We start from the raw sequence: 12707 nt of genomic DNA on the forward strand, positions 1-12707 counted from the left end.
AGAGTTTGCTGACGAGGCAGCCAGAGTTGTTCTGAAGCACATGTAAACTCCGGCCCACACTTGTTCACAGTAAACTAACGCGTTTAGCATTAACTCAGGTTATAAACATGGGCACGTCCAGGAACCATTGTGGGCCGTAGTTTTGATGACTAATACGGGATCACCATAGTCCGTGCTGCTTGGAACTTTTGTTCCGAGTAGCTGAATCTAAAACAACAAGAACATTACTTAGCTTGAGGGACAGCAGGTACTGACCAGTCATCACCCACGTTGTCAGACCTCAGACCGACCATAGCCAGAAATATTGGCTAACTGTCCTTACATAGATAGAGATAATAATGAGGTTACCGGTCTTCATGTAGGTGAGGAGCCTCCTGGTGGTCTCCGGGGTGGTCTGGTTGGAGGCCTTCAGGTACTGCATGATGAAGATGTTGGGCACGAAGTTGATCATGTTCTGCTCCCCACACCCGTACGGCATCCGGATCAGGCTCCCCAAATTCTTCAAGGAATTATGGAAATATTCTGGGTTATAATGTGTTAAGAAGCCGTTGCACATGCACCAAGCATCCACCGTTGTATGCATGCAACACGGTGTATGTAAAGTGCATGCAACACTTTATTATTAGTGTCATCAGCAAGTCTCTTTCACTTCACAAGAAATTACAGTGTAATAATTTCTTGTGATGTCAAATCAGAAGGAAAATTATATTTAAAATGACTACTGTAAGAACTATATAAGATGATATTTAAACGGAGATTGAATTATTGTTCTAAATATTTGAAAAATAATTGTTTCATTAATTTACGTAACTTCAAAGAAAGAACACCACAAAATTTTCTTAAAAAAGAGAATGGAGCATTAATTGTTCTATAGTATCCAGCATGAAAGTCGATAAGACATATAATTTTTTTATTTTAATCAATTAGTGTATATAAAGATATCATGATGCCCAAACAGATGATATGAGAGCCCAGAATATCTTACCTGACAATGGTATTGAGCTGCACTAATGTTTACTCTGATGCATGTTAGTATGTAACCAACATATTGGGGGATATTGCTCACCTTGTTACACTGATCTCTCAACAAGATAGTCCCTATGGTTTAAGGTTTACAAATAACTATCACAGAGAACATGAGTGAGTGAGTGAGTACCTCGAGTGTGAGAGCGATGAGGTCACCGACGGCCGTGACCCAGCCTCGCTCTGACCCCTCCACCATGACCTGTGGGGTCTCCAGCTCCCACGCCTCCAGCGAGTCCTCGCCAGTCTCAAAGTCTGCAACAACAACAAATATACTTCACCAAATATCTAAACAATATACAATGAGTATTTCCTAAAACAAGTCTTGTGTAGGTCATTTCTAATACAAAAATAATGACTAGCACTGGAACAAAATTTTGGTAGAGCAGTGTGAGGACAGCATATATAACTCTAGATGTGGTACCCAGCGATGTCCGGGTCTCTCCCCCCCTCAACCCCTCCTCCTCACTCCAACTCCCTAATTCTCTGTCATTCCCATCCTACCTCCCTCCATCCAGTAACAGCCGAGAAATCTGCTTGTGAGCAAACTATGAAATTAATAATATTGGTTTGATTGTCCTTAGAGTCGGTGTTTGTAGCAACAGGAGCAAATCCAACTTAAAGAGGGGCATGAGGGGTCGAATGCATTCACCTTTGACGATTACCATACAATAACAATTCACCATGGAAAGTTGAATGAGGCTAATTACAACCATCGCCTCCAACCGAAGATAGACTAACAAGCAGACATTCTCTTTTACAGATATATTAAAGGAGGATACCCGGCTGTGCTCGGGTCTCCCTCGCCCCTATCTCCGAATCTTCCCCTTCTCATCTCGCTTTCCCCTATCCCGTCTTTTCTTCCCATCTCCTCCCCTGTCAAACTTTCTCCCCGTTGATCCCCCCTTCTCTCCTGTACACCTTTTCCAATCTTCCCCTCTCTCCAGCACCCAATTTAAGCATCCTTCTTCTACCCATTGTTCAAGCATTCTTCTTCTACCACCTTTTCCTTGCCTGTGAGCTGCCGACGCCTGACCTTACCACTGTACCGCGGTGGAGTAAGCGGCTGGCAGCGCCTTGGTCACCAGTCATTAACAGCTCCAGGTGATAGTCTCTGATATATATCACATTAGTGTGATTTATCTGTTTATTATTATTAATTATCGTTATCAGTATAATGACAAGGTCAATATCACCAAACATCTCAAGGAGTCTAGTGTAAGAGAGAGATGGGACTGATGGCATATGATCATGCAAAATGACCTGGTTGTTAGCCGCGTGAAGTACCAATGTAGAGTTGGGCCTAGAGCTTAAGTAACGAGCCGAGTGTTGACAGTCACACTGATCACTGAGGGTGACAGTCACACTGATCACTGAGGGTGACAGTCACACTGACCACTGAGGGTGACAGTCACACTGAACACTGAGGGTGACAGTCACACTGATCACTGAGGGTGACAGTCACACTGATCACTGAGGATGACAGTCACACTGATCACTGAGGGTGACAGTCACACTGATCACTGAGGGTGACAGTCACACTGATCACTGAGGGTGTCAGTCACACTGATCACTGAGGGTGACAGTCACACTGATCACTGAGGGTGACAGTCACACTGATCACTAAGGGTGACAGCCACACTGATCACTGAGGGTGACAGTCACACTGATCACTGAGGGTGACAGTCACACTGATCACTGAGGGTGACAGTCACACTGATCACTGAGGGTGACAGTCACACTGATCACTGAGGGTGACAGTCACACTGATCACTGAGGGTGACAGTCACACTGATCACTGAGGGTGACAGTCACACTGATCACTGAGGGTAACAGTCACACTGATCACTGAGGGTGGTACACGGCTACACAACAATGATGATAAATCCTTACCTTTAGAGCAGATGTACTTGCTCCAGGTCTTCTCTCTCAGGAACCCCTCGGCCTCCACTGTGATGGGTTTTATCAGTGAGTCTCTGAAAACGATTATAGGAAAGTATTTAAACCATCTCGTTCTATTTATTCTAGCATACTGTTTATCTAGTTTATGAAGAACTATTACAAAGTTATTACGATTGTATTGGATGAATTAAGCAATTAAGTGTATCTCTTGGAGTGTGCTAATCTCTAGTTTCTGGTTTACCCTTATTCACTATTCTTAAAATTTTCTATTTTATTTTTTACGAGTTTCTTTTTACAAAAAAGGGATAAAAATCTAGAAAAAGTGCTGAATGTAATGAAATGTCTCTTTTCTGTTGGAGCCCAAGTGGTCTTTGGCCTGCTGGATGTAACAGTGCAAGTATTTTGCACTTATGTAACAGTGCAAGTATTTTGCACTCTTTTACGTATAATTATGAGTTGTAATTGTGTGTGAGTGTATACGTGTGTGCGTGTTAGTCGAGAGCGAGGTGGTAGTTGGTGAGGTGAGCCTGCACAGCTTTGCTGACGGCAGTACTTTCAACAAAGAAGCCATGTTCTGGCTTGCGAGAGTATCCACCCCTGGCTCGGCCAGCGAGGTGGTTGAGCAGTGAGAGTGGAACCTTTGCAAGGGTGAGTACATCCAACCAGCTCCTCCATCCGGGCTGGTGATTAGCCATCACCCACCCTTGGGTTAACTTGTTAGTGAGGTAAGAGTTCAGTTATGCATTGTCTTAAACCAGAAGTGTGTCTTAGTGGTGACAAGTTAGTAGAGTCTGAACCATTTAGCAATGTATGGTGTGGGCGTGCATGGAGTGGGTGACCCCCCCCTTTTTAATTTGGTCAATATTATGTTAAATAATAGGATGGTAAAAATGTTAAATATCAATTGCTGGAAATTGAAATAATTTCAAATAATTTGATTCGATAAATGTCTATGTGTAGAATAACAAGCTTGACTTTTGTTCAGTCCTCTCTTTGAACCAATGTCCCCTCAAGTAAGAGTTAAGACTAGAGAAATAACGAGATGAACAAGGTAGGAACGAGAGTGAGGGCACCGTGAGGTGAGTGAGGGAAGGTGTGGCTTGATGAGAGGAGCTCGCGCGCCACCTCGCCTCACTTAACCAGTCGGGTTTACTTAGGAATTTATTTAGAAAGTGATAAATTAAACAGTACTCCTGTCACATTGTTTAAGTGGAATTTATATTTAGTTTCAATGACAGGTGGTGGCAGCAAACATCAGAACATCTTAGAATATCAGTATAGTATAACATCACAGATAGTATAACAGAATAACAGCCTTGTAACTCTCCCTACACCTTCTTATCCCTCCTTCCTTCATTCCTCCTACCTCCACTCTTCCAGTTCGCTCCCCGTTTACTATCCCCACTCGCTTCTCTCTACCTTAGTTCCCCCCTCAACTTTATCCATGTTATCCAACCTTATCCCCTCCTTTCTTCCTTACTTTGCTTTACTTTTTCACAATCACAGAGTAGATAGAAAAATCAGATGTTATATGGAGATCAAAGCCAGAACCTGGCCTCTTGAGTGAGGTGCAAGAAGCAGGTGACTTGTCAACATCCTCACTGAGAAATCTATCCAGAAATGTTACGGCCCTCTCGGGTCGCAACTAGGTTCGTACTCTGATGTTTTTAGAGGAAGTTGTATCCGACCCCAAGCCAGTAGTGGCTTTCAAGGGATGAGATCCGTGACGCAAGTAACTTAAAGGGAGTAGGGAAAGAAAGCTAAGAACTTAATATTATAATTATTACCATCACCGTTTAAATATATAAAATAAATGAGTACACAAAGGGGAGGGGTATTAACACTTGACAAGGGGATTAATCCTCAATCGATGTCTTCTGCTGAAGACGCTGGTGCCATAACTCTCGGTGCCGAATCCTTGGTGCTCTCTTCGTGGCCTCACAATTAATTCTCCAAAGAAGTTGAGCCTACCCTGGCCACAGGTCAGCCAAAACTCAGGTCCACTGGGGGCACCGTCGTGGAGGCCGTCAACCACACGTCCAGCTGGTCCGCTGGCAGGTTCTAAGCCACCAAGGCTGGTACGGACACTCCACGAACGATATAAGGGGTACGCCCTAGACAGGAGTCTCGTGTGATATCACAAATCACCCTCCTGTCCTCAATACCCCAGTGGATGATCGTCTCCAACAGTCGGTCCCGGGTAAATCCTCTTACTGCCACTCCACTGGCAGGCTAACACACCACAGTGTTCTTCCGGGAGGGACGACTTCACAACAGCTGCAGCAACGTTCAAGGTATGGAGACTGGCTGCCTCGGGTAGACTGACTCAACCTTCAACACAGCGGTCCCAGGTCGACTCTGTAAACAGACACGTCATCAATGACTGGGACACACTAAAACACCTCACTTACGGGCTCGGGCACAAACACCTGACGTATCCAGTCCATAGATGGCGCTGTCGTCGGAGCACCACCTCACCAGAGGTCAGTGGTGGCGGTGTTGAGCGCTGCACCAGACTGGAAACTGGTCCTCGAGGCCAGTACACGCTGTCCTCACCAGGTGTCGTCGTCCGTTTGGCGGGGGTTTCGGGAGCTGACCCACAGATGGCGTGGTTGTCACTGCTCCAGGCTCGAACGCTGGATCCGGGTTCGTAACAAGAAAGTCAGTCAAGCTTGACAGACAACTGCAGAGTTCATGGGAAATGAAGCATCAAACCTGCCAAACTATTCATTCCAAACAATTTGTTCACTCAAAACTTGCTCACGCCTATTAATATTTATGGCCGGCACCAATCGGCTCGAAACCCCTGCCAAGAGCCTGTTGCAGGTCAGTTCGGAGTGATGTACAAGGAACTAACTAACCTGGCAGGTATGGAGTCTGGGAGCCACCAGAAAGAGGCGTTTTATTATATTCAATGATAGTTTTGTGGGAAGAGCCGCTTCATGGCTTCTTGAAGCTAACTAAAGAGCAAAAGGCAAACAACGAACTAATCAGGGAGGATGAGGAGAAACGGCAGGTCTTAGGTCAAACAAGACCGACTGGGACCAGGAACTTTCACCAAATCCCCAGTGAGCACGATATCCAAGAGTGGTGCGGGTTCGACGATGCATCAGCATTATCAATGTAAATTAAACGTTGATGACGTTGATTCGGCGTTGAATTGGCGCTGTTCTTGGATTCTGAGCCCACTGTGTTGGGCCCACAAGACCCGGTTAAACCATGTAAACCTCTAAGCCCCAAAGGCCTCGACATTTTTAAAGAAAAAACTGCAGCCAAAGCTGCATATTTACGAATATCAGAGGCCTAAGGGCAGACCACAAGCTGCTTAGCTTTCCTGACACAAAGAACGGGATACCCAGGGAGTGGGGTCAGCCAACATAGCACCCACGAGGCAGAACCGGTGGCACGCAGACCTGCCAGGCATCAGCCATCTCGGGACCCCTCCGGGAACCACCTGAATCATTCTTGGCCAGAGAAGTAGAAGACAACAACCGAACAAACCGCCCACCAGGGACCAAAGAACAGAACCTCAGCCTGCAGAGGAGAGCATGAAGCTCCCCAACTCTGCAGCCTCATCTCCCCAGCCAGAGTGCATGCGGATTATCCATTACCTATGGATAATCTGACATGCACTCTGGCAGGAGCAAAGGATAATCCCTATGCACTCAGGCAAGGTAATGGAGTTCATCACTCTGCCGCATTGCTCAAATTGATTTTATCATAGATATTATCACATAAAGATTATTTACTTGTGTATTATCATTATTATTATTATTATTATTATTATTATTATTATTATTATTATTATTATTATTATTATTAATATTATTAAAATCCTCATCATGACTTGAATGCTGATGAGTAGTGAGGAAAGAAGGAATATTTTGCTGACCTTCTGTTGATGGATGAATCACCGGAGCCGCAGGGCTGAGAGTACTCATGGTCGATGAAGGCAGCTACGCTAATGTTGACTTCTCCGATCACCAGGGGTTTGATCCTCACTATGTGAACGACCATGTCCTGTGCCGGGACACAAGAGCTACGCTTCCCGAGGACAATCTGATCAGTCGCCTCCTCCAAGATCTGGTACTCCTCACTCACCTGCACCCTCACAGACACCTAAACCAAGACAGTAGACACATAAGAATTAATGGCATCATTAATGTTTTGAGTGACTTGAAGCAGTTACCGCTCCAGGATGATCTGTGAATGGCATGACTTAAGTTAGAATGAGGAGGTTAGACATTATCGTAAGTCACTGTTAGAAGAAGGAGCAAAGCCTAACACAGTCTGTATCTCTGGAAGCCAGGAAGACTGTGTAGCACAGTCTGTGTCGCTGGAAGCCAGGAAGACTGTGTAGCACAGTCTGTGTCGCTGGACGCCAGGAAGACTGTGTAGCACAGTCTGTGTCGCTGGACGCCAGGAAGACTGTGTAGCACAGTCTGTGTCGCTGGAAGCCTAGAAGACTGTACTCACCTAGTTGTGCTTGCGGGGGTTGAGCTCTGGCTCTTTGGTCCCGCCTCCCAACCGTCAATCAACAGGTGTATAGGATCCTGAGCCTATTGGGCTCTATCATAACTACACTTGAAACTGTGTATGGAGTCAGCCTCCACCACATCACTTCCTAATGCATTCTATTTGTCAACCACTCTGACACTAAAAAGTTCTTTCTAATATCTCTGTGGCTCATTTGGGCACTCAGTTTCCACCTGTGTCCCCTAGTGCGTTTGCCCCTTGTGTTAAATAGCCTGTCTTTATGAACCCTGTCGATACCCTTGAGAATCTTGAATGTGGTGATCATGCCCCCCCTAACTCTTCTGTCTTCCAACGAAGCGAGGTTTAATTCCCGTAGTCTCTCCTCGTAGTTCATACCTGTCAGCTCGGGTACTAGTCTGGTGGCAAACCTTTGAACCTTTTCCAGTCTAGTGTTATGCTTGACTAGATATGGACTCCATGCTGGAGCCGCATACGCCAGGATTGGTCTGACATATGTAGTATATAATGTTCTGAAAGATTCCTTACACAAGTTTCTAAAGGCCGTTCTTATGTTAGCCACCTGGCATATGCTGCTGATGGTTTCCTCTTGATATGAGCTTCAGGGGACAGGTCTGGCATGATATCAACCCCCTGGTCTTTCTCTCTCTCTGACTCTTGAAGTATTTCATCTCCCAAATGATACCTTGTATCTGGTCTCCTGCTTCCTACCCCTATCTTCATTACATCACATTTGCTTGGGTTAAACTCTAACAGCCATTTGTTCGACCATTCCTGCAGCTTGTCCAGGTCTTCTTGAAGCCTCAAGCTGTCCTCCTCTGTCTTAATCCTTCTCATAATTTTGGTGTCTTCAGTAAACATTGAGAGGAATGAGTTTATACCCTCTGGGAGATCTTTTACGTATATCAGAAAAAGGATAGGCCCAAGAACAGAGCCCTGTGGGACTCCACTGGTGACTTCACGCCATTCTGAGGTCTCACCCCTCACTGTAACTCTCTGCTTCCTATTGCTTAGGTACTCCCTTATCCACTGGAGCGCGCTACCAGTTACTCCTGCCTGTTTCTCCAGCTTATGCATCAACCTTTTATGGGGTACTGTGTCAAAGGCTTTCCGACAGTCCAAAATAATGCAGTCCGCCCACCATTCTCTTTCTTGTTTAATCTTTGGCACCTGATCGTAGAATTCTATCAATCCTGTAAGGCAAGATTTACCCTCCCTGAACCCATGTTGGTGGGTTGTCACAAAGTCTCTTCTCTCCAGATGTGTTACTAGGTTTTTTCTCACAATCTTCTCCATCACCTTGCATGGTATACAAGTTAAGGACACTGGCCTGTAGTTCAGTGCCTCTTGTCTGTCACCCTTTTTGTATATTGGTACTACATTAGCAGTCTTCCATATTTCTGGTAGATCTCCCGTTTCCAGTGACCTACTATACACTATGGAGAGTGGCAAGCAAAGTGCTCCTGCACACTCTTTCAATACCCATGGTGAGATTCTGTCCGGCCCAACAGCTTCTCACATCCAGCTCCAATAGGTGCTTCTTAACCTATATCTCTTGTAATTTCGAACCTATCCAAGGTCACCTGGTTTGCTGCCACCTCTCCTAGCGCCGCGACTTCTCCCTCTTCTATTGTAAAGACCTCCTGGAACCTTTGTTGAGTTCTTCACACACCTCTTTGTCATTCTCTGTGTACCTGTCCTCGCCCACGCTAAGTTTCATCACCTGTTCCTTCACTGTTGTCTTCCTCCTGATGTGACTGTGTATTAGCTTTGGTTCGGTCTTGGCTTTATTAGCTATATCATTTTCATACATTTTCTCAGCTGCTCTTCTCACACTGACATACTCGTTCCTGGTTCTCTGGTATCTCACTCTACTTTCTGGTGTTCTGTTATTACGGAAGTTCCTCCATGCCCTTTTGTTCAGCTCCTTTGCTTTCATACATTCCTTATTAAACCACGGATTTTTCCTTTGCTTCTCTGTTTTTTCCTATCGGGCTGGGACAAACCTGCTTACAGCCTCCTGACATTTTTGGGTGACATATTCTATCATGTCTTGTACGGACTTGGTTCCGAGTTCTGTGTCCCAATGTATATCCCATAGGAATTTATTCATTTCCTCATAGTTTCCCTTTCGGTACGCCAGCCCTTTGGTTCCCAGTTCTTTTTTGGGGCTGATAATTCCCAGCTCAACCAGGTACTCAAAGCTCAATACACTATGATCACTCATTCCCAAGGGGGCTTCCAACTTAACTTCCCTTATATCCGACTCATTTAGGGTAAATATCAGATCAAGCAAGGCTGGTTCATCCCCTCCTCTCATTCTTGTCGGTTCCTTGACCTGTTGACTTAGAAAGTTTCTTGTTGCCACATCCAGCAGCTTAGCTCTCCATGTGTCTGGGCCTCCATGTGGGGTCTCTGTTCCCCCAATCTATCTTCCCATGGTTGAAGTCTCCCATGATTAGAAGTCTGGATCCGTTCTTGCTAGCCACAGAAGCTGCTCTCTCTATTATATTGATGGTGGCCAAGTTGTTTCTATCATATTCCTGTCTGGGTCTTCTGTCATTCGGTGGGGGGTTATATATGACTACTATAATAATTTTCTGTCCTCCAGTTGCTATGGTGCCTGAAATGTAGTCACTGAAACCTTCACAGTTCTGAATTACCATCTCTTCGAAACTCCAACCTTCTCTTAGTAGCAGAGCTACACCACCTCCTCCTCTCCCTTCTCTCTCTTTCCTCACTACATAGTAGCCCTGAGGAAACACTGCGTTTGTTATGATTTTCGTTAACTTTGTTTCTGTGAGTACTATTATCTCTGGGTTTTCTTCTAGTGCCCATTCTCCAAGTTCACTTGTTTTATTTGAAATCCCATCTGTGTTAGTGTACATCGCCTTGGAGCTCACTTTCTTCTGTTCATTTTCATGTCCCTTTCTTGGCAAGCATTCTGCTGGTGTGGGAAGCTGTTCCGTGGGTGAGAGGATCTGTGAGGTGGTTTGCAGGGTCTCAGTGGACTTTGGGGTGGGGCGTTTAAGGGAAGGGGGGACAGGTAGGGTGTGGGTTAAGGAGGTAGGGGGGACATAGAGGATACGGGGTGAGGGGGGAGGAGGGATAGGGAGGGTATGGGATGAAGGGGGAGGGGGGACAGGGGGAAAAAGGTGGGAGGGGGGACATGATGGGAATTGGGAAGGGGTGTCAGGGTCAGAATGGGGTGGGGGGTGGGAGGGAGGGTTTGGTGGGGGCAGGTAGGGTGAGGGGAAGGGAGGGTTTCTATGCAGAGGGGGGTGGTGGTGTTGCCCTCCCCTCTGGTGTTGCTGGGATGCTGGTTTTGGGTTCTCCTCTTGTCTCTGGGACTGTTGTGTTGAGGGCTGTGATTTCCAGGTTTGCTCCTCTCTCCCTGCGCTTTCTCCTTGCCTCTGCTGCCCTGGCTCTCTCCTCCTTCGTCCTGTACCTCTGCAGGAATACTTTTTTGTATCCCTCTATATGCTGCAGACGACTCTTCCTTTTGAGAATGTCCTCCTTCGTGGTTTCGTTTGTAAACACCACCTTTAAAAGTCGGTTTCTGTCCTTGTTGTACCAGCCCAACCAGAAAACCTTCTATATGTTATGTACAGCCCCTTCCATCTGTAACCCCTTCAGTAGCCCATGTACTGCCTCTCTATCCTTGCCATTCCATTCTTGCCTGTTGGATCCTTCCTGATCTTTGATGACTACAACTACCACTGATCTTTTTCTCTCCAGCAGTTGAGTGGTGCACCTTGCTGCTTCCTGTGACGTAGCTGCTTGCATCGCTACCTCCCTCACTGTGTCCATTGCTTCTGAGCTCTTTTTCAGTATATCTGCAAATGTATCAGGTACAGAGGCATTTCCTTCCAATGTAACATTCCCACCTTCCCTTTAGATGATAATCTGATGCTCAGTCTCTTTATTTTTCTCTGTGAGAGATTTGATCTCCTCCCTTGCTGATGCTAGCTCACTTTGCAGATTGTTAATTGTAATCCACATTTCATTCATCTCCCTCCTGAATTCCTCCAGAACTTGGGTTAGCAATTCCTTTGTTTGATCTCCCTGGCTGCTTCCCGTCTCCCTGTTGCATCCTCCTGCCATTTTGTCCCTTGTCAAGAGAGAGAGAGAGCAAGAGAGCAAGAGAGAGAGAGAACAAAAGAGAGCAAGAGAGAGCGAACAAGTGAGAGAGAGAGAGAACAAGAGAGAGAGAGCAAGAGAGAGAGAGCAAGAGAGAGAGAGCAAGAGAGAGAGAGAGCAAGAGAGAGAGAGAGAGAGAGAGAGAGAGAGAGAGAGAGAGAGAGAGAGAGAGAGAGAGAGAGAGAGAGAGAGAGAGAGAGAGAGAGAGAGAGAGAGAGAGAGAGAACGTGTGTGCGCTTGGGATGGGGTTACTAGGAGGTGAGGTGTTCAGCTTACAGCAGGTAAGAGAGAGAGGGGTGGATTATTAGAGGTTTTATCTCCTTTCCACGAAAGGTGTTAATCCCTTCTAGCCTGTGTGTGCGTGTGTGTGTGTGTGCATACATACGTGGGCTTGAGTGCATGCGTGTGTGCCTGTGCGTGCGTGCGTGCGTGCCTGTGCGTGCGTGAGTGCGTTTACGTGTGTCACTAGTTCCCGGAAGCGGTAACTTCTACACAGAATGAGCCACACTGAGATTTTAAATATATATATACTATCCTGAAGAAGAATTTGATAATATTTTACCTCACACTGTACACCTGATTACTTGACCAGAGGGGGGGGGGGGGTACATACCAGTATGATTCCCGCTCACACAACTAGATGAGTAATGATGATGTATAATTGACGATGGTGCTCAGTCGTCGCCTTTCCACTTGGTGATTCTCTAAGTGCTAGTAGATTGACGATGTCGATTCTTTTCTACACAAATCTCTGGAGTCACAGTCACCACCCAACAAACACAGTCAGCAGTTCCATGGCGGGCCGTCCCACCTGGCCGTCAGGTCAGGTCAGGTCAGGTCACTACTCGGTCCTCCACACTGTATGCACCGGTGATTCCACTAGCTACACTTTGTTTTTTTTGCACTATCGCTAGCGATATCACTATGCTATGTAGCACCCTGCTAGCTACACACTGCGAGAGGTGTGATCTAGCCTCAATAATCCTTCAATGTCCCGAGAAATTGACGAATTTCCGCGGACCTCGCTAATCGCGTGTGTCTCCTACCGTCGCTGGCCTACTACCCGTCGCTGTGTGTGTGTGTGTGTGTGTGTGTGTGTGTGTGTGTGTGTGTGTGTGTGTGTGTGTGTGTGTTTGCGTGTGTGTGTT

At 46.1% G+C, this 12707-nt stretch overlaps 1 pseudogene; it reads right to left on the reverse strand.

The window, feature by feature from the left end:
- Nucleotides 1–12707, reverse strand: part of LOC138357662 (murinoglobulin-1-like) — a 202572-nt pseudogene that overhangs the window by 42669 nt on the left and 147196 nt on the right.

The sequence above is a fragment of the Procambarus clarkii genome, chromosome 79 (assembly GCF_040958095.1).
Source record: "Procambarus clarkii isolate CNS0578487 chromosome 79, FALCON_Pclarkii_2.0, whole genome shotgun sequence".
Classification (NCBI taxonomy): domain Eukaryota; kingdom Metazoa; phylum Arthropoda; class Malacostraca; order Decapoda; family Cambaridae; genus Procambarus; species Procambarus clarkii.